Here is a 22285-nt window from a genome sequence, read left to right as displayed (position 1 = left end):
TGGGGAAAAAACAAAAAACAAAAAACAGATACATTATTCCAGGAGAGAAAATACAAAGATGAAGGAGCAAAGATCAAGGAACTACGGAGTTTAATATGGATAGAAAAAAAAGAGAATTCAAAGAGGAAGAGAAAAAGCAGTTGTGAACAGAGCAGATACAAATAAAAACAGTTTTAGGATGGGGACAGAAGGAACACATCAGCAAAGCAACGAGTCAGTTGAAGCTGTGAAGATGGAATTCCTGGATGTCAGTGACAGGACAGTCCTGCTAGGCTGGGGAGACAGTGGTCAGACCTTTGCAGGCTTACAGATGGATGCAGTGAACATGGCCATGCCCAAATTGGCTGTAACTTTCTTGACATTAATATTAATCTTTAAGTGTTGTTAATTATCTGCTCAAAGAATCTGTTTATCAGGGTTTTTGGGGCAGGACACAGAAACCACTCTAGGTCTCTAGGTGTTTCAGAGTGAAAATTTTGAAGGAGATAAAGTTAGGGGGCTACCAATAGATTTTAAATTACAAGATCAAACCCTTTGTAGCATCTAGAGAACTGGCTGCTGTTACTGCTGCTATTATCACTGCTGCTGCCTCAATTGCCCCTTTCCATGAAACTGGACCTGAAGACTGCTGTTGCAACACTCACATCTGCTGGAGTTAACTTGTTGGCCACCATCATAAAGGACAGTCTCTATTTCACATCCGCCTTCTTAATCTTATGCCAGGACAGTTCCCTGGTGGAATCTTGGTCTCCTGTTGTTTGAACTGCAAGGGAACTTCAGCATGGTCATTTTATTCTCCAAAGAGAGGATAAAATAAAATAAATAGAGAAAGCTTATCCAAAAAGGTACACAGCATCCTGGGTGGTCACCTGGGGGGCTGAGGACACTGAAATGTTACCATCCCTTTGAGTGTAGGCTGGTGTGAGGGGGGCTGCCAACGCAAATGTTCTCCTTTCTAGGAGCATTTCCTACCTCTCTCTACTAACTTGAGAATTTGTATTTCTCTCCTGTGCAACTACACAGCTCTTATTTTTCTTATAATACTGATGATGTGCTCCTGTGTTTTGTTAATTGGACATATGTTGTTCTTCTCACCAGGTAACTCATTTTCCAGGACATATTAAAGCTGTGTCTTTGTCCATTTAGACTACTATAGCAAAAACACCTTAATCTGGGTGGATTATAAGCAACAGATATTTATTTCTCACAATTTTGGAGACAAGAGAGTCCAAGATCATGGCACTAGCAAGTTCACTCTCTGGTGCAAGACAGCTTCTCCACTGCTGGCTACCTTCTTGTTCTAGTTCTATCATCTATCACATGGAGGAAGGGACAAGGGAACGCTCTCTGGGGTTTCTTTGATAAGGACACTAATCCCATTTGTGAAAGTGCCACCCTCATGACCTAATCATCTCCTAATAGTTCAAAATCTCAACATATGAATTCAGAGGAGACACAACACTCAGAGCAGAGTAGCAGTTGAACTACATAGTCATAGAAAGTGCTCTATTATCATTAATTTGATTGATTTACCTCATTCCTAAATTCTAGCAGTTCTGTGGGTACTTGACTTCTGCTTGGCTAAATAAATGAGTGGATGGACACTCAATGCTGTCTTCACGAATTACGTAACTCTTCACAGTACCCCCATCCCCACTTCACAGTATACCCTCCCCCCACCACTTCCCAGGTCGCTCCCTCTCTCTCTTTCTCTCAACCTAAATCATTCCTCCTACCCTTAAGGTACATTATTTTTTTAGAAAAAGCACACCACTTTACAAAAAGTGGGGACATCTATTTAAATGAAATGGAATCCTTGATTTCCCCTGAGTCACCAAAATTTACCATACTTCACTAATTCCAGGGAGCCAGTGACTCTAAGTCACAGGGGGTTGATTCACTCAGTAGGATTTGTACCCACACAAGTTTGTAATTTGGGTAACATTGCTGAAGACTGATGACAGCTTATTAGAACATGCAGTCCCTTGTCCCACATGCAAGACCTTAACTTGGTTGCTAATATTTCTCAAATTAGTCTATGCTTGAGTGTCTATATCTCTCACTTTTATGCAGCTATATACTACATACTGAAAACTTCGTACTGTGATGTTCACTCATATTGAATAGTCATTCTCTTTTTGCACCCCATGTATAATTGCCTAAGACATGACTGCCTTCCACATGGTGAAGAAAGCAGAAGAGGCTTCAGAGAGCAGGAGCCAGCTCTTCTGTTGGGTAATTGGGTTAAGTGTCAGGACCTTTGCACGTTCTTCTTACAAGGGCACCAGCACTTAAAGTGCCTGGGACAGAGTTTCTTCATAAGATAAAATAGCTATATACTGACCGTTGAATTTGGAGACAAAGTCCAGACAATGGTTATTATCTCTCTGAACGAGGTATCAGATTTGCCCATGTGTCTATCCAGCTCCAGCTGGAGGTAAGCCTCTGTTGTATGTGAGGGCTCCTCAGATCTATTCCATTCAGTGAGAATCAACAAGTCTAGATGAAAGGTGAGTCCATGGGGGAAGGCTGCCTATAAAGACGGTTTTGTCCTCAGGGCAGAGACTCTGATGAGCAGGGAGGGACCCATGACCTCTCCAAAGGCATGTGGAGTCAGATCCAGCAGGTTTATGGGATACCCTTGTCAGCCAACCCACTTCTCATTGAAAGGGTCCCCTCATTGCTTCTTTTAGTACAATGTAAAAGCTGGGAAAGGGAGTCATTTGGCCTTTTCATGCTCAGGGGCTTGTCTGCCCCTGAGTTTTGAAGTTCCTCCAGGCCTGTCTGTAGCAGACATTTATTCCCTTAACTGAAAAGGAACATGGCTCCATGGGGGCCAGGAGGGATCCGTGCCAGGAGGGCTGGAGAGCACACACAATGCAGAGAGGATCCCTTCTTTGAGAACTCAGTCCCATGGCAACCCACCAGGATGTCCCTGCTCTGAGCTGGCTTGTCTTACAGAGTTTGCTTCCTTACCACTGGTTTGAATTATTCATCAGCTCTTGCAGGAGAACAAAAGACAGAGTCATTTTGTCTCCCCCAGAGATGACTGTCCCACTCTTTGACCTCAAGGGATCTTAAAATTCATCACAAGCATCCTGAACTTTTTGATGAACTTTGGGAAAGGATAGGAAAGAGCCCCACCATTTTCCCTCCCTGACGCGCTGAGTCCTGCTAAGTGGTATCTGGTTACTTGGCCCTCAGGCTGCGTTTTGTTCCTACTGAGTATTGGAAGGACAGGCAAGTATGCCAGGCCTCCAGTGGGATGGTGGTGACATCTTGATAGGTACTAGGGTCTGGACATGCCCTGCCTCTACCTGAGGACAAAACCTGGTTGCCTGGGCTTCCCTTCAGGAGAGCAGCACACGGCTGAGCGTTTGCATACGAACTCGCTTCTTATAAGAACAGACATAGGAGAAACAAAAGGGACTTTCTCCCCATCACACTGAACTTAAGGCCTCTACCAACACCACACCCTTTACAAGTTTCACCCAAGACCTGATTCCTACTTCATTAAGGAAATAAAGGCAGCACTTGCTTTCCTCCCTCTGCCTCTACACTTCCCTCATTGGTACCCACAAAGGGAATATTTCCTCTTTAACATAGCTGTCCCTAACTCTGCCCCTTGCCTAAAAATCCTGCCCCTTTGCAAAGATGCTACTCAACTGGGTTCAGTCTCTTCTGATGGAGGGGTGCTAATTAGGGACCCAGGGTACTAGTGATGAATGCAGATACTACTGTTAGGGGGAAAAGGATGTCCTAAAGCTAATTCCACACAGGCTTTGTGGACTCCACTCCCACCCCAGGCCAAAGCCAAAGACACTGGGAACTCCAAATCCCATCACCACCAAAGAAAAGGTGGCTGGGACCTGAGGGTGGGATTAAGCAGCCAAGTTGGTATAAAGGCAGACACGTGGGCTTTGGGGGGGGGTTCCCCATTTTGGTTCTCTGCCAGCTCACAGTATCTGGCCAGCTCAGAGAGTGACTTTGGGTTTCCAGGTCGGCGGATCGGATAGGACGCATTAAAGACTTTATTTCCCTATTTTCTCCCTGAGTTGTACATTCCCTCATTTCCCCTTCCCTTGTAAATAAACCTTTTATTAACCTTTTGTGTGTGCCTGCAGTGGAGTATTCATAAGTCCCTTTTAAGCGTGCGGGTGAGGACCCACAGCCAGGAACCCGTTCAATATCGGGGCTGTCCTATAACACTACCATCTGCCAGCCTTATGATCTTGGGCATTCACAGGCTGCCCTCAGCAATGGGGTGCTCAGGCAGTTGTCATGGTTTCTGGCAGATACTATAACTTCTGGCAATCAAGGTAAAGCAGTCTCCAATAACTTCCCCTGACAGCCAGTCATAGGTCAAACTCTGCTAAAAGTGCAAATATTTATTGGCAAATACAAACTGCCCCCCCGATCTATTTTCATAAGCTTGGCTTACCCCTGCTCCATCTGTGTGCATCCCAACAAGCACCTAGCATGAAAGAGTCACTTCAAGGAAGACAGAAAAGTACTCGGACAGCAGGACCAGCCAGCAAGATTAGGGTCATGGCTGCCACTAGGTGTGGATTCCCAAGTAGCAGACTTCTACTGCAAACTACCTACCCAAAGAGCTGAAGTTAAATTACACATCCAAACAGCACAATGAATTTTACATTAAAATGTCTTAAAAGAAGTTCTCACACAAAGAGCATGACAGTAAATGACTTAATCTTTCATGCCTCAGTATCCTTGTTCTGGAAAATGGCAAATATAAATGATATCTACTGCACAAGGATGTTGGAAGGATTATGAGTTGTTTGATATATATAAAGTACTTACAACAGAACTCAGGATGTAGCCAGCACTCAACAAATGTGTTTTTTATTACATTTCTCTGAACTAACTCGTTCTCATCCACCTACAAAATTATTCCTTAGGCCTTACATTTCATCATTCTCCTCCCTCTTTGCTGCCAAACCTCACAGACCAACCTTCACTCCGTCTCTTTTCAATCAGCTTCACATCAATTTTCCACTTAATTACACATTTTCATCATGGTTCCTTATTGAATCTCTCAAATATTTGCTCAACTCCTAACAAATATATTGGGTGTGCTGTGCAGATAGAGGGATTTCAAGAGGTATATTTGACAAAATGTAACATTAAGAAGCACATGATAGAAAGCAATGAAAATTGTAAAATCCTTGAAGACAAGGGTCTCATCTTAAAATGTGATTTTAGAAACGACAGAAGATTAGTGTAGAAAAATGTAGATGGCAGTTTTCATGAGGACAAAAACCAGAGGTAGGGATGATTCAGCAGTCGTTAAACCAGCAATGTGATTTTCCAGAAATCTGAGGTAGGGACGAAAGGATTATTAGTTACAAAAAAAAGAACCCAACAAGACCCCAAGGAGATAAAAATCCACAAAGAAATTAATCTCCCAAAGGGCAACATAAAAGAACACCCCCTTGCTCTGGCAAAATACAGATCTTGTCCTAAGACTACGCACCTATGTCCATGCAGGCAGCTCTTTCTTAAACTTGTACCTTTCCAATGCAGCCTTTTCTTTAAAAAACTCGCCCTGTGCCACTGAAGGGGAAATTCTGCCAAAATCTTTCTCAGAGGGACCCAAGTGTTATAGGACAGGGAGAGGGGCAGCCCAAACCCCGCAAACCTGCCTATTGCCTATTCTAAATGGGTTCTGCCATCCGCCGCATCAACACAAAACATAGGAGACTTTAATGGGAAGGAACTTTAATAAAACTAGGAAACAATACAGGTAAGGCAAAGAGTCTAGTTTCTAAATGAAGCACCCAAAGTTACCCATCCCCTCGTGGGTAAAACTCCATCCATATGGGTTTGGCCCAGAGCAAGGCCCCAAAGCCTGCCACAAGTCTAAAGCATCTTCCAGTGGGGACCCACAGAAAAGGGTCAGAAACAACCAGACAAGCCCGGAAGGAAAAGAACAAAATCAACATCAAGATAAAAGCTGCCATTGTCACCTCCCCACGGGTCTCACCCACATGTGTCACCCAGTCCACGACCAAAAGATAAGCACAGTTTCTTCACGTGTCTCTAGGCTCCATGCGCCTCCTGGTCTCCTGGCTCCATCCTGTTTCCTTCCTCAGTCTCTTCTGCAGCTTCTCCTCTTCCTGCTCAGCTCCACCCTCCCTTGGGTGGGGCAGGGAACCTCCCCCTTTCCTGGGGACCACCCTGTTACACAAGGACCCCACACATTGAACCTGAACACCTGAACCTCATCAGAGGTAAGACTGCTCAGGTGATACATACATGTGAGCATATTGCAAAACGTTCTGGTACCACTTTCCCCTCCCTGGTCTAGCAGGTAAGAGAGCAAAGCCATTTGCACAAACTTGAGTTAGAGCAGGCTTCCCCCTAAAGCAGGAACCTGCTGCCTGAAGGTATTTTAGTCTTTCAACCCACACTACGATCAAGGAGCATTGTAAAGAAAATTTAATAATGGGTACTCAGCATTTGTATCTCCACAGTCAATCTTTAAAAAGGAAGAGAGTAAACCCTGCTTTGCCTTCCTCTTAGAATTAGCATATATTTAGGACAACTTGAAACTAGAAGCCCCCAGGCCAAGCATAATTAACATTGTTTAATGTCAAGGACTCACTGTTCCTACCTATGATGGGACTCAGTAATGCTGAGGGGCACCCGAGGTTCTCGACTTTGGTGCAGCAAAGAATTCACACAGGAGGCAGAGCAGTTGAGTCAGACATGAAGATTATTGCAGGTGAGAGTACATACTCAGGAGTGAGTGTGGGCAGATTCGGGAGAGAATTGTACGGGGGTCCTAAGCTGATACAGATACTTGCCTAGATTGAGGGGGTCGGGGCTCACAGACGGGGTCCTGAATGGGTTCTGGTCAGTTTTATTTAACAATATCACTGGGCCTTAACATCCCTGTTCATCAAATAAGATAGGGGAAGTTTCACGATCCACAGCACCCAGTGGGCGAGTGAGATAAAGTGTCCAATCTAGGGTTTGGGTCATCTTGCTCTGGAATGTGCACACAAGGTATTTTTTCAGAGTTACCAGATAGGGCATGAGGGATGCGGCCTCTGTGCTAATTCCTGTTCTGCTTCACCTATGTAAATAGCCAATCTCGTGTTTGTTTTGACAAGTAAAATCTGTTGAACTACTCCCTGGGGTGGAATCCTCACCTTAATTATCTAACAAACTCTTTATCTAACTATCATTTAGATTCTATTTCCAGTTAAAATATACAAATGACTCACTGCCCTCAGAAGAATAGGCACCACTCTCTCTGTTAATATAACAAAGAACTGAGAGGTTCTAAACTGGAGAGCTCAAATGGTGCTAGAGTCTCTCAATTCAAGGATGCTTTGTGTTAATATAAATATATTAACATATTATATAATATAATGTATAAATTATATATTTTATATATTGTATCTATAATATAACATAATATAAAACATATATAAAATATTTTTCCACATCTTAAGATCTAAACAAAATCAAAACTCAATGGAACTATCAGCTCGAGTGCAAGTTGAAGTTTTCCTTGAGCAGCAATAGAATCAGTTATTATCTAACTTGAATGTAAAAGCCATCCCTGGAGACATCATTTTGAGTGTCCATGACATTGGGCAACAGGTGGGTGATTATTCCGCATCTGACTGCTGTGCAGCCTTCAGCAAGCGGAGAAAGCAATCCCAAAAATCTATGGGAAGAGGATTCTCAGAATATGATAGGTTGACCTAAATTATTCTTTGATTTGTTTTATCTCACAAAGAGTTAAAATTGGGTATAGAAATGTTTATTCATATCAAAATAATAGTATTAAGCTGTGCAGATTAGGTATTTTAGATATGTGGATATTTAGGAAAATTGGGCCTATTTGAGTTAGGTGAACTATCAACCTAAAATCTTAATTGAGTATCTAGTGAAGCCTTTGGACTTTTAAGTGGAATCTCATTTTTTTGTATAGTATTAAAACATTTAAGAAAGCTTTGTTACAGGGAAGCCCCAATATAAAATGGTTTGCCTGGCTGTGGGTCCCCACCCAAGCGGTTAAAGGGAATTAATACTCCACTGCAGGCACACACAAAAGGTTAATAAAAGGCTTATTTACAAGGGAAGGGGAAATGAGGGAATGTACAACTCAGGGAGAAAATAGGGAAATAAAGTCTTAAAAGCATCCTACCCGATCTGCCGACCTGAAAACCCAATGGCACTCTGAGAGCTGGCCGTGCTTCGAGCTGGCAGAGAGCCAAAAGGGTGCCCCGCAAGGCCCACATGTCTGGTTTTTATACCAAACCTGGCTGCTTAACTCCACCCTCAGGTCCCAGCAACCTTCCCTTTGGTGGTGATGGGATTTGTCTTTCCCAATGTCTTGATGGCTTTGGTCTGGAGTGGGGGTCCACAAAGCCTGTATGGAATTAGCTCAGGACATCCTTTCCCCCTAATAGTTTCACCACACAAGATTGAGACTTGCTAATGCTTTATAAGATTATTTGGGAAGTCAGAATATTTTGTTTAATCAGGCAACTAAATTACTTTAAAAATGAAATCAAATGTATTAGATTTGTATATCCAGCTCCAAGTGTTTAGAGTAATTAACTGAATTTGTGATACAACATATTAAGACTTGAAAAAGTGATTTTTTTTCAAATTTACTAAATTTATAAGTCTTTATTGATAGGCAGAATTTATCAAAAGCTTGAGTTTTAAACTGGCAGCTTGATAAATTGAATCTTAAAAAAACAAAAAATTAAAATTAAAAAAGAACCCTCTGAATATTTTTTATGCAAAAAATGCAATTAAATAATTAAAGCAACTAAACAATTATTTTATACTTACCTACCTTTGCCTTCTAGATCCTTATAATACTATCATGGCATGTGTCATCTCTACAGGCTTGTTTGTGGTATAGACTGGGTCAAGTATGTCTGCTGTATCCCCTGGGGACCAGGCACATGGTGACATGCAGCAAAGTCTTTTCTCATGGACAAGTCACTTCACCTCTCTGAGCCTCTGGCATTGAAAATTACCAGCAAGAATAAGAGAAGCTATTGGGTCACTGAAGAGATGAAGCAAAAGAGATGAAGCAAGGAGACTTAGACCCACATTCAAAAATGATTATGCATTTATAATGCACAATAGTCTGTTGGCAAAAATGAAATTGTTCTCCAGTAAGTTTGAATAAATGCTTAAGAAAAATACTCCACAAAACTTACTTTAATATGAAACTGTAATCTTAATCTTTCATCTCCCCCTACTTGAAATTAATGCAAAACATGTACTAGAGACACAGACATCAGTATTTCCAGTGGCTCCTCTCTTGGGCACACTGGAGGATTTCTCTGTTGAGGCAGTGCGCCCTGGTGGAAGGCAGCCTGCGTGAGGGGGCCCGTGGAAACCATCAAAGGGGAGATGAGAAATGAGAGCAGCATGAGCCCCAGATGTGTACTCAGGGTCAGTTTATGGACGGAAGACAGATGAAAACTAGTATTTGGAAATCAATTTTCCTAGAATCACACACGTCCATGTACTGGTGGATGGGAATATGTGTGCCTCTGGTGGTGGGCTGTTGTGGGGTATCCTTTGTCTGCCATCAGTCCCTTGACTGCACCTACCCCTATATTCATCCTCATCAAGTCAAAGATCTAAAGGGCACCTCCCATTTCAACGGTCCAAGAAGAGCCCTCTTCCTCTAAGTTCCAGGTACTTGTTTCTTCTTCTCTCACCACCCTCAAACTTCCAGGCCCAGTTCTCATTCCAAGGGACCTCTGGTCCTGGTTTCTGATTGTCACAGTAAGACATGCACGCTAATAAATTGAGACTGCTCGGATATTTAATTTGCAATCCAGTTTCAATAGGCCTTACTTCTGATTGTTGAAACAGGTAAGAGCATGCCTATCTTCTTACTTCTTACATTCTTTCTCACTTCCTGAAGCCTCATCAGTATCTGGATTTCTATACACTGTAAGCTGCAAATGTCTAAGGTACAGGTCAGAAACACCTCCTAAATTTAACTGGTTTGCAAGGCAGAGGTAACCTTGGGCCCCTGGCTCCGAAGGCTCTCCCAAGCCCAGATCCTGAGGAGAGGGGAGGGACAGGAGAAGGGGGATGGGGCTTTTCCAATGTGGCTGTGATCTAAGCACAGAATTGGAGGGTGCTAGATGGCTCATGGGTGAGAACCAAGGAACCTTGTTCAACTGCACCCCCCAGTGTCTCCCTCCCATTTGTTCCTGCCTTTGGGATTATCACCACAGAGTAGAAACACAGAACAGAACTCAGGAAGAGGAAAGAAAGATTCAGCTGGATTTCTTCAACCAAGGGAGAAGGAAATTGACTGGTGTCAGGCCAGAGCTCAAGCAAAACAGGATTTCCTTGGGGTCCTCTCACTTTCTTCCCCAAACTCCTCCCAGGTTGCTTCTTCCCTTCCCCTCCCCAGCGCCTAGTGCAGGTATTTTTAGTCTGAGGGGCCTTCCTCTGGGCAACTGAAGAAGAGGAACGCCCCAGCACCTGAATACCCTGGGGTTCCCATTACTCAGAAACCTGGGGCTTCCTCCTCCTTCAAGCCTCAGCCTGACAACTCAAGAAGCATCAGAAACTCTCTGGAAGTGGAGCCAATTGACCCACTGCATCTGGATGAGTGATCTGTTGAATAATTTTGTAGCTATAAAAAAATTAATTCCTATGTAATTCTATCAAGTTGTAGTTTATAGCCTGCTTAATAGGCCATTAGACATATTAAAGCATTTAAGTCTTACCAAATATTTAATGATTTCTGTGGACTAACAAGATATTACTATGTATTGAGTGAGATGTCATTTTTATAATCCTCATTTTACATATTGAAAAATCAGTCATTGGCCCACATTCACACTGTCAATATCTGATAGATAAGAAATGTGAACTTGGGGTCTCTTTTACCTGATAACAAGACCACACTTGTCTGTGGATCTGCCTTTCAACACCCTAGCCTGGCATTCAAGACTCCAAGGTGGCTCTTGACCCCCTTTTGTGTTTTTCTTTTTTTTAACACCCCTTCCTACCTACCCTGGGTAAGAGCCAAAATACACAATAATTAACTAGAGACACTGTTGCAAAGGCCTGAACTACTCTGCACTTGCCCATGTAAAACTCTGTGGAACAAAGTAAAAGGTTGCTCCCAGCCACTCTTAGATAATTTTTCCCCCCGATGAACCCATAGCATGGTTTTCTTTCTAATAGTGAGATTTCTTCTATCCTCCAACAGTTAACAGGACAATTAATAGGCTATGTACAAACATTTGTGTATGTGTTTCTCACCTTCAAGGTTAAAGATTTCTTGAGGAGTCTCTCCTGGTCTCCTTCATCTTGGATCCACCAAGGTATCTGACCCCACATTACTTTTCATTGTGCCTTGTAGGTGGCAGGCACTTGCTACATATTACATATTTGTGAACAAAATGGGTAAATTTCCAGTTTAATAAAAAAGATGATTGCATCTTAATTAGCAGGCACCATGCTCCCATTTTTTAACATACTTCATATGTTCTGATATATAGCTTCAAGCCACATGTAACAATTTTCAGGAACATACTCTGATAATTCTGGGTGATCTATACAACAGACACATGGAAATCAAAACCAAACAACAAAATGAAAATGTTGTATTACTCCCTCCCAAATCAATTTATCATAGCATCAATTTTGCTTACCAATCAGAATAGAGCAAAGCTGATGGTATAAAGAGGCACTAGATACTTTGAGTAAATTACAGTCTCTGAATTTTTAAACCCTGGCTTCCCCACAACAGGATATTTGGAAGTAAATCTTCCGAAGCTGACATGAGAGAATGTGGAAAGCTAAACAGGCAGGAGGCATTGGCCTCTGAAAGATGCAAGAAGGGACTATGTTGCTTTCAATAAAATTGTCATTTCTTTTGCTCAACTAACCATACAGAAGTGATAATTTAACAGCACCTGCTCAATGAGTGGGTTCAAATACATACTCAGGGCATGGGGTGGTCACAGGAGGCTGCAGGAGTGAAGGTCTGAGCTGGGCCTTGAGCCATGTTGAGAATTGGGGGAGGAGAGAAGGTCTGTTAGAAAAGGATGAGGGTTAAGCACCAGAAAGAGTCCAGGAGCAGAGAGAAGCTGACTTCACACAGGGCTATCTTGCCGCCACCACACACCCATCTCTGTGCTGGCCTGTGCCTGGTCCTTTTCTCCAGCTTTCTCCCCTCCTGAACCGCAGGCACCATCTTTTCTTCCCAGTGCTGGTACAGTCTCATCCCCATGGAAGATGGAGATTTGTTGTCAGAGACGGCTTGGCAAGACAGTATCTGCTCTCCCTTTTTTTCTTGGATATAAAATTAATTGCTGGCCCAAAGGATATAAACAGAAGCTGGGTGCACCTTCTGGAAAATGTCCTTAAAGGGAAGTGGCTTCTCCAATTCCCACCCCCAACTATCCCCTGCCAGCTGGAATGTAAATCGCGTGTATAAGCTGTTGGTGAAGATGACAGAGCACAAGCCTTCAGAGTCCAGGTTCCTAACAACTTGGAGTGCCTGGCAGCACTGGACTCTCCCGACATCCTTCTTATGAAAAAGAAAAGAAGTCACCCCTCATTTTCTTATTTTTTGGATTTTTGTCTTTGTCATTTGCAGCTGAACCTAATTTGCTACTGCACAACTAGGGCAGACTTCACACACACACACACACACACACACACACACATTTGGTTAATAAAAGAAAAAATGATAGCCCTATTTAGAAGTTAAAGATGGAAATTAAAACCAGAGATGCCATTTTGTCTGCTAAATTCTCAAAAAGAACAAGTGATGAAACTCAGTGATGATGTCTTCATGGAAATAGGTAAGGTGACAACAGTTTTATAAATTACAGCTCTTCTAGAAAATACTGGGCACTTAGCACACTTGCCACAAGTAGGCTTCTGTATTACTTCCCAGTCTTCTAAGTCTTGAAGGATGATAAATATACTTTAATCAATAAACTCAAAAGTGCAAAGACAGTAACAGCAGTTATTTTAATAGCAGCAAAGCAAAATTGTCTAAATGTGATACTATAGGGGATTGGCAATCATGACACATTAATTTGATGGAGAACCATCCAGTCATTTCAAATATATATGACAAATACCATGAAAAAGGTTGCAAACATACATGTTAAATAATGTTAAAATGAAAAGATACTTCAAGAAACTGAATATACATTGAGATAGTAGCTGTCAAATTCTGGATACTTTCCCAATGTGTCTTTTATCAAGTTCAGTCCATCCATACAGCATCCAATGAGAGCTGAGTGTCCCAGATTGGTTCATTGTAAATTCCTGGTCTCTGCCCATGTCACGACCTTGCAGAAACCATCCCTTCCTATTCTTTTTTGAATCTTACTTGTTCTTGAATTTTAGGCTTGGAGTTTTAGAAGATGGTTCCCAATAAAATATCAGAGATAGATAAAGGGTTTCTAAAAATCTTAAGGGTTTTTTCCTCAGTTGGCAGATGCAAGTAGAGGAATGCCAGTCTCAAGAAGAATTACGGTGTGGTTTTGGAGCATGGGTGAAATTAAGTTCAAATAAGGAGAACACTTACAACATTTTAAAAAGAGTTGTGCTGAAAAAACAATAGTAATATTCTAGAAAAGACAATTCATTGGAATCAATACAAAGATCACAGGGGTGGGGGTACGGAGAACGGCAGTTCAAGGAGGCATAAATAGGCAGAGCACAGAGGATTTCTAAGGCAGTAAAAATATAATGTATGATACAACAATGTTGGAAAGGAGTCATACATTATTCTAGAACCATAGAATATACAACACCACATGCAAACTAAAATAAACTGTACTTGCATGATTACAATGTGTCAGTGCAGGTACACCAGCTGTAACAAATGTAAGGCCCTGCTGGGGATGTTGATAATGGGGGAAGCCATGCATATGTAGAGGCAGAGGAGATTTGGTGAATTTCTATACCTTCCCTCAATTTTGTTGTGAATCTAAAACTGCTGTAAAAAACAAACAAGAAACAAAACATAACCACCTTGGAGTAAAACAGTCTGAGACATCGGGCCCCAACTTTTTTTTTTTTTTTAAGTAAGAGGTAGACACAGAAAACCTCTCAGGAGCCAACACAGGTTATTTCCTACAGAAAAGGAAGATATCTCAGAAGACAAAGGCAAGAGCCAGGTCACTAGCTCCAAGAAGATGAAGAACAATGGATTGGGAGTTCTCCCAGGGGGTAGAACCAGGTCCCACTCTAGGGACAGCTGGCAACTATGCTGGGTAGGATTCCAGAATTTTTACAACTCAGTGCTTCTAATTCCCATTTAGACTGGAAGTGTTTACTGTGATTGTGCTGCCCCTTCTCTCACTGCTTGTTGAGTGTATGCAGAGCATATGACTTGTCCTGTTCATTTATAGGTATCTGGATTCCTGGCCAAGGAACTGCACTTGAAGAGCCTCATCCTCATTGGACTTGACAGAAATCATAGAACAGAATTCTGGACTTGGAGCCTAACACAATAGTTGGATGAGATTGGGGGTGGGGAAGCGTCCTCAAAGAAAGGGAGTATATTTAGTACCTAAAAGGGCATGAACAATTGGAAATAAGAGCAGAATGTGGTCTGCTTCAGTAAAGGGCACCAATGACAACTCCTTCAGGTAGCTGCTTCCCACATTGACTTTGGACTTAACTATGTACTTACCCTGGTCAGAGGTACAGCAGCAAATGTTATACAAGCAGATGCTTGAAAAAACATTTGCTCCCTGGGCTTGCTCTGTCTTGCTGCCTCCATGAAGCCCTGTCACCACCATACCAAAAAACCCAGGCTGACCTGTTGGAGGATGAATGACAAGTGCTCTCTGGAAGAGGCGTCCCAAGCTGTCCCAGTCAGCCCCATTGAGGTTTCAAAGATATGTGTGAGGCCTGTTCTAACCCAGCTGGCTTGAATTAGAAGAAACATCCTGGTATTTCATAGAACCATGTTTTTTTTGTGTTACACCATTACACTGTTTTTAGCTATTTTGATTTATTTTCAAATTTTGTTGATTTGCCACTAATTTACATATCTGTATAATTTGGGGACTGCAACTTCACACCTCTATGTGTGAACATGCCTCATCAGCCTCCACTAATGCTCCAGGGCCACAGCCCTATCACCATCATGAGGTGATTACAAAAATCAGTCAGAAAATAAAAGACCAGATGGTCTCACTATTTTAGAGAATATAAATAACCATACCAGAAAAATGACAAGAATAACTCTTAGACTCTATGAATAAGCCAGTAAGTTTTAAGGTGATTTTTTTTATTACTATTGAAGTACCATTTTCTCACATCCTAGTGTTTGACAGTATAGGATGTTCCCACTCAGGTGTAGTAGCATAGCGCTCCCCACCCAAGCGCCATATCCTCCACCAATGTCCATTTTGTGTTCCTCCTTCTCCCACTTTCACCCCAACCCTGAAAACCACAGATCTGTGGTCAGCTTTCAAGGGTTAGTTTTAAAATTTGTATTTCTGACCCTTTGTTTTTTCTATATTCTACCTAAAATGTACCTTTTTAACCAGGTAATATGGAAGACTCATATTACCTGAATAAATCTAGCATTTGGAAGGTGATAACTTTGAGGTAGAGAAATCTCTGAAAGAGTGGATCCAGAAAGTGGGCATTTTCCCGAGATAGATTTAAAAGTTTCCCAAGACAGATTAAAGTGGATTCACAGAGGAAGACTATACCAAGGCCAGTGGGAATCCAGAGAGGGGAAATGTCAGGAGTCAAGCCCAGTCAGAAAGTTGAAGAGAGAACTGAGCCCTGAGTGCTAAGACTGGACGTCTGTGGGATGTAGAGGAGGCAAAGAGGTGGAAGAATAAATGGGTCAGGACAAGCGATTCAGAAACAAAGCTTTGAAGGACAGAAAGCTGTGGGTCCTCCTGTGAAGTGGCTTAGAGATTATTAGGGTGATGTGCAATAGAAATACTGAGTCAATTTATGAAGGAGTGAGCCTGCAATCTGCATGCCCGACAAGCTTCCCAAGAAATTTTAATGTCAACTTTCTTCTCAGTGCCCTACCCTATATATAAATGGGTTTGGGGGAGCAAAATTGCCAATGTTGCCAAAGTTTCTGTCACAATGAGAGCTGAATCTCCTCAAACATACCCAAGGAAGAACACATTAGAATCATTTGCAAAACCTACAAAAACTATGAATGTCTAGGCCTTACTCATAGGAATTTAATTTGAATTTATGAGCGTAGCATCTCGGCATAAGTATTTTAAAAGCTTCCCAGGTGACTGAATTATGGGGTAGAGGAAGACTCTAGAAGAGATGATGTCATCCTTAAATCAAGAGCCCATCAGGTTTCTGAGAAATGAGTAATAAATGCAAAATCTCTCTGAGTCTTCTCTTTTTCATGTATTTTGTGATTGATCTTAACTGCTAATAAATTCAAAGATTGGTATTAGGAATTTGGTGACTAATGGTTATTTCTGAGTCAAGAATTAAATAAAACTTATTTTCATGATGTAATAAATGTCAAGTGGACATTGACTCAGACCCTGTGAATCAGTGAATGTGATTATTTGAATAGAACCTGTAGTCAAGTTATTTAAGAGTACATATTTTGCTTAATTTGTGACACAAGATTTCAAAAATTTGGTAGACATGTTTACTAAAAGCAAATCTGGTAATGAAAGCAATAAAGACAGCTTGACATTTGTGATAACAAAGAGAAATGAGGACTGTGGCAAATCAAATTTGTTGGGGCAGAAGTGGGGAAACTTTTATGACAGCCAAAAACAAGAATTGAAGGCCAATTTTGTCTACAGGCTATCTATAGACATTTTAGTCCTAATGAGACCATTATAATATAGAAGTAAACGGAAGTACAGAACTATAAAAAACAGTCCAATTGGGTGAGTCTTGGGCTCTGTCTTGGAAGCTCTATTAAGTTTTCCTTTCTTCTTCTCAGCATTGTCTGACAATACCCTGACAGTAAAAGACTAGTTTGTTCAATCAATCTGGCAACCTCTGTTTTTCTTATTCTAAAAACTTGTCTTGGTTCTTTGACATATCTAGAGAAATTTCCCTTTCCAGGGGCTGTATCCCCTTCTCTGTGGATGTGACTTCAAAGAATCTGAGACTACCTTAGGGACTGAGCAGTCATGAACTGGTGGCCCAGGATCGGGATTTCTTAGGGAATGTGGCTCCTTTATAAACATAGCCTTCAACAGGCTATTTGACTTGTTACTTCCACAAATTAGAATCCATAGACCGTAGCCTCTCCCTGGTCATTGTATTAAAACTAGGAATTTCTGTTGTCTAATATCAGGCCTCTGTTATGATATCATTCCCTAAGGTGTTAGTCAATATCTGTTACTTTTACCCTGGCTTCTGTTTCTGGACAATTTGTCGCAGTGACTTGGAACAGAATGATTTTTTTTTGCCCTTAGTTTCCACTGTAGCTGTATTTGATTTCTTTGTCAGATGGGACTGTTTGGTAGCAAGTTCTTGGAAGTGGCCTATGAGTATGGGATGAAGCTTGATTTTTGCTTCAGCTGTACCACCTGTTTTAACTTTCATGAACCTTATCTTGGAGTAGAGTATTTGGTCTTCACAACACTGATAGACTCCAATCATTTTGATTATAGCCCATCCCTCAAAAGGAACTTTCTAAGCAAGTCCATACTTTGACCTTTCTCTGCTTTCGGATGGCTCACTTTATCTTCAGATTATCTCTTTATTGTAGGATTTTACTGTAATCCTAAATCCTGGATTTTTCCTACCATTTTCCCTGATGTGCCTTGTCTATATAGGCTGAGTCCCAACAAGCCGCTTCTCCTCATCTCATTGCCTCTGCTCAGACAAGTTCACATTTTATTGTTTGCATTTTATTACACTCTACTCCTGGAGTCAAATTCTGGATCAGTTATGAGTGCTTTGAACTAGAAGAGCTGGTTCAAAATAGCTTGAGCAATAAAGGGGCTTGCTAGCTTTTATGACTTGAAGTTCAGAGATAAGACAAGCCTTGGAGTCAGTTTACCTCTGAGTAGGATTCACTCAGCTACATCCTTCTTTTCTTGTCAGCTTAATCCTTAAACCCTTTCTTTCCTAGTGGCAATATGGCTCAGGTCATGCATGTCTTTACATCTTTATCTCTGATTCTGAGAAGAAGAGCAGAAAAACAAATTTGATACAGTATTGCCTGTCAGTGTCCCAAGATTTATCCTAATTGTCCATTTAAGTTACATGGCTACCACAAGCCAATGGATGATTGAGTATAATTGACTTAAACCAACCAGAGCTTGTCCCATGGGTGGTGTGTGGCATCAACAGACAGTACACCATCAGAAAGTTGGATAGGCAGCTAATAATAAGCAATTACCAGGCCTTTTAAAATAAGTATATTACTCAGCTTTAAAAAACAAATTCATTTTTTAAAATAGCATAAATCTGTATCTTAAAAAATCTTATGTCTATATCTCTCTTGAAAGAATCTAAGGCTCCATGAGAATAAGAACCTTATCTGTCTTATTCATTTCACTTGTGATACAATGCCTGGCATTGAATAAATATTTGCTTGACGAATGAATGGATGTGTTGTATTTATCCTGCATCTCTGAGACTTTCCAGCACAAAGTCCCAAATCTCAAGGGCATGAATACTTCATTTGAGATGCTTGTATTTCAAGCTTCACAGCTGGTAAATGGATGGCTAAAACCTGAACTCAAACTTGCTGAGTCTACACATTGTGCATTTCTAACTCTTGTGAGCTGCTGCAATGTGTCAAATAAGCCCTTAGAGGTTTGGTACAGCTGTGCTCAGAACACATGTAGGAAATACATAAAATATGATGACAACTTGTATCCAAAGCATTTTGTAGATTAGCAGGAATCTAAAACTAGCAGCAATAGATATTTGTTTTTCTTCTGGAGCTATCAATGTGCTCCATGTTAAAGTAATGTCTAGGCCTTACTTTAGAATAAAATCTAATAGAATCTGGAAGAATGAAATTGATGTATTGCTAGTCCAGTGCCTCATTTTACTATGGCAATAATACAGCATGTTATAATTTTGCTTATTACCTATTGCCTCTGTTGTAGGTAAGCACTGTTTATCTGATAGTGTTAGAGAGGCCTGAATAACGGAAAAGAAAACTAATATTAATTGTCTACCCTGAACGAGCACTTCATTCATTTATATCTTTTCCTTTGTATCCATCCACTCCTTGAATATTTATTGAGTCAGGCTTTATGCTAGGGGATAAGGATACAGCATTTAGCATAGGCTCAGGACACATTACATGCACTGATAAAAATAATGAACTGTGGAGTCAGAATGGGTTCCAAACCTGGCTTTGTTGTATGTGGCCTGTTGAATGCTGGGCACAAGTTACCTTATCAGTGTCTTATTTGCTTTGTTGTATGGAATTGTTCTGTATCGCATATACAGTTGTCTTATGAGGCTTAAGTGAGATAATATAAATGTGGCATTTGTGGTGTCATATATAGTGCCTGACATATAGTTCCTCCATCATTTTTATTACTGGTTGGTTCCTATCCTCAAGTTGCTTATGAGTGGAGAAAACACTTAATTTTCCCCAAAATATTCTGAGATGAGTGTTATTTCTCCAGCAAGGAATTTGAGAATTCCAATAGTTCATTTAAGGTCTCAATTAGTGAGCAAATAAGACAGATTCAAAGTATATGAGTCTGAAGTCCATGTTCTCTCCAGTTGTCTGGATGAGAAATGAGACAGTGGTTCTAGTTTTAGAGCAGTGAGGTTCTCAATCTACAAAAGCTTTTATAAAACACCAAATGCCAGGACCCTGATCCAATTCAATTAAAGCAGAATATCAGGATCAAAGCTCCTAACCATTAAGTATCAGAAGTTCCCCCAGGAGATTTTATTGGACAGCCAAGTTTGAGACCTCTCAACTCACTCATGACTCTCAGTCCTTTGGAATGAGCATGATGTAGCTCTAGATATCTAGAGCATGATGTAGTTTCCAAGGTATCTAGAAAACTATGAAACCTACAGATTGCTGTATTCATTGTTACTTCAATTTTTAAACACACACACACACACACACCTGATCCTTTCATACATGCTAACAATGGCTAGAATGAGATCAGTGGTAGTAGCAGAGATATTCCAGAACTTTCCTCCACTGGAATTGCATGGTCACCACAGTGATGAGAAAGGACTGCAGATAGCGTTCCCTTTGTGTGGGCCACTGTATTGGAAGAAGAAGAGAGAGGAGAGCACCCACATGGCACAGCTAACAGCTGCATGAGACTGGCAAAGGGCAGTGGGAAGGCAGGCTTCCTCTTCACCGTAGGGTTGACAGCTCAAGAGCATCCTTCACACATGGAAGAAGGAGCAGCCTGGGAAATATCCCAAACACATGCAGCTGTTCTTTGTTTCTGGAGATTATGCCAATAACATTTTGTTCCTTAAGATTCTCAAGAATTAAAATGTGTTCATAGCTAAAAAACAAAACAAACAAACCCACAGAGATAATTATATTAACCAATAGGTCATATAGACACCCACCTATTTAAATTCATTAAGCAATAGCAGATAGTTAAGTCTATATTCTACCCAGACTTTATATTGGGATAGTCAACAAAGGGAAGAAGAATCATTAGCCACAACTAGACCTCTGGGATTTATCAGTTCCGCAGTTAAAGTTTCCACAGCTTCCTAAACTGGGGTTATTTTAGGGACTCACCCTGGAGTCTGGTCCTTTTAAGTCTAACCTGCCCCCTCTATGCTTTGCTCCTCAAAGCAATACTATGAGCATATGGCCAGGTAGCACAAACCCCATTGTAGAGAGCTGGAAATGGAATATTAAAAAGGGTAAGAGATTTGTTCAAGAGCTAGACGAAAACAGATTCTGTTCAAGCATACATCTCTTGATTCAAAATTCTCAAGTTATTCCATTGAGTCAGGAGTAAACTATACTACACAGACACACCATACACCAGAAACCAACCAACCAAATAAAAGCTGACTTTCCAATAGGTACATGAGTACTGGATTCTGATTTTTTGCGGCTGAGGTGCCATAGCTTTAACCACTTCCCTCTCTCTGGAATCCAGAAAGTATAAGCATGAGGCTAGCAGTCAGAAAACAGACTCCAGGTTAGATTAGATCTTCCTCACTCTGTGTTACTCTCACCCCAGCCTCAAGCCACAGGCAGTGGTGAGCTTACACATATCCAGCCTCTGGCACAGCTCCAGGGCCCCCAAAAATTCAGCTAGAGGTTCCACACCTGAAGTTTATATAAAGTTAAAATCTAGTGCTATCTCAAAAATATATATATATTAGTAATGACCTTTCAGGAATAAAGGATAACTATCCATTCACCTGAAATTCTGGGAGTATAACTAATTAGAATCTCATGGGGATGCTAAGAGAAAAACAGAATGGAGAAGATTTAAAATTAAAAGTCAACAAATAATTGAGCTCCTGCTGTGAATTCTGCAGCTCCTATATGCTGTGAGGATGTGAAAAATAGACAAGGTAGAACTTTAGGCATTTAGAAGGCGTACATGTGAAAGCACTATCGTAGTTTCAGTGCCCATAGTGTTCCTCACTAAGCTGAGGATTTGAGCATAAGTCATTTATTTTGAAGGCAATCTTAGCATACATAATAAGAGAGAAAGGGAAGGAGACAGAGAAGGAAGGCAAGCCCACAGAAGATGCACAAGTGAATGGGTTACTGCTGTGGACAACCGGGGCCCCGTCCTCTTGGGCATCTACTAAGACAATTGTGGAAAATGCCTCAGAAGCTACTTGCTATGCACACAAGAGCTGGGGTAGTTATCCTTGAACCTCCTCACCTTGTTAAGGGGCTCCACTCCCGGCACCACTGGTCTGCCTGGCATATGTGCTGAGCTCACTACTAAAGCCAGAGAGCACCCTCAGGAAGAGAAGGAAGGGGCAGGAAGCCACAGGTGTGTGGGGAACAATGATAGCCAGTTGTGGCGTAGGTCAAGAAAATAGGACTCGGGTTCTGACAGTGTCCACCACTATGATTAACATTCTGAGTACTCACAAGGGTGCCAGACACTGTTCTAAGTGCTTGACATGTACAAATCACTTAATCCTCAAAACTCTATATGGTAGGCACTACTACATCCCCATGTTTAAAAGAAACAAATTGCAGCATAGAAAGGTCATGTCACTTTCTCAAAGTGACACAATCTGGAAAGGACAGAGCCAGGGTCTGAGTCTGGGAACTGAATCACTGTGCTTATAGTTCCGAAATGTTAGAGATTCAATTAAGAAC

This window comes from Talpa occidentalis, unplaced genomic scaffold (genome assembly GCF_014898055.3).
Source record: "Talpa occidentalis isolate TD23 unplaced genomic scaffold, MPIMG_talOcc4v2.1 talOcc4.6, whole genome shotgun sequence".
Classification (NCBI taxonomy): Eukaryota; Metazoa; Chordata; class Mammalia; order Eulipotyphla; family Talpidae; genus Talpa; species Talpa occidentalis.
The sequence above is the reverse complement of the archived record's forward strand: the minus strand, read 5'-3'. Positions refer to the sequence as shown.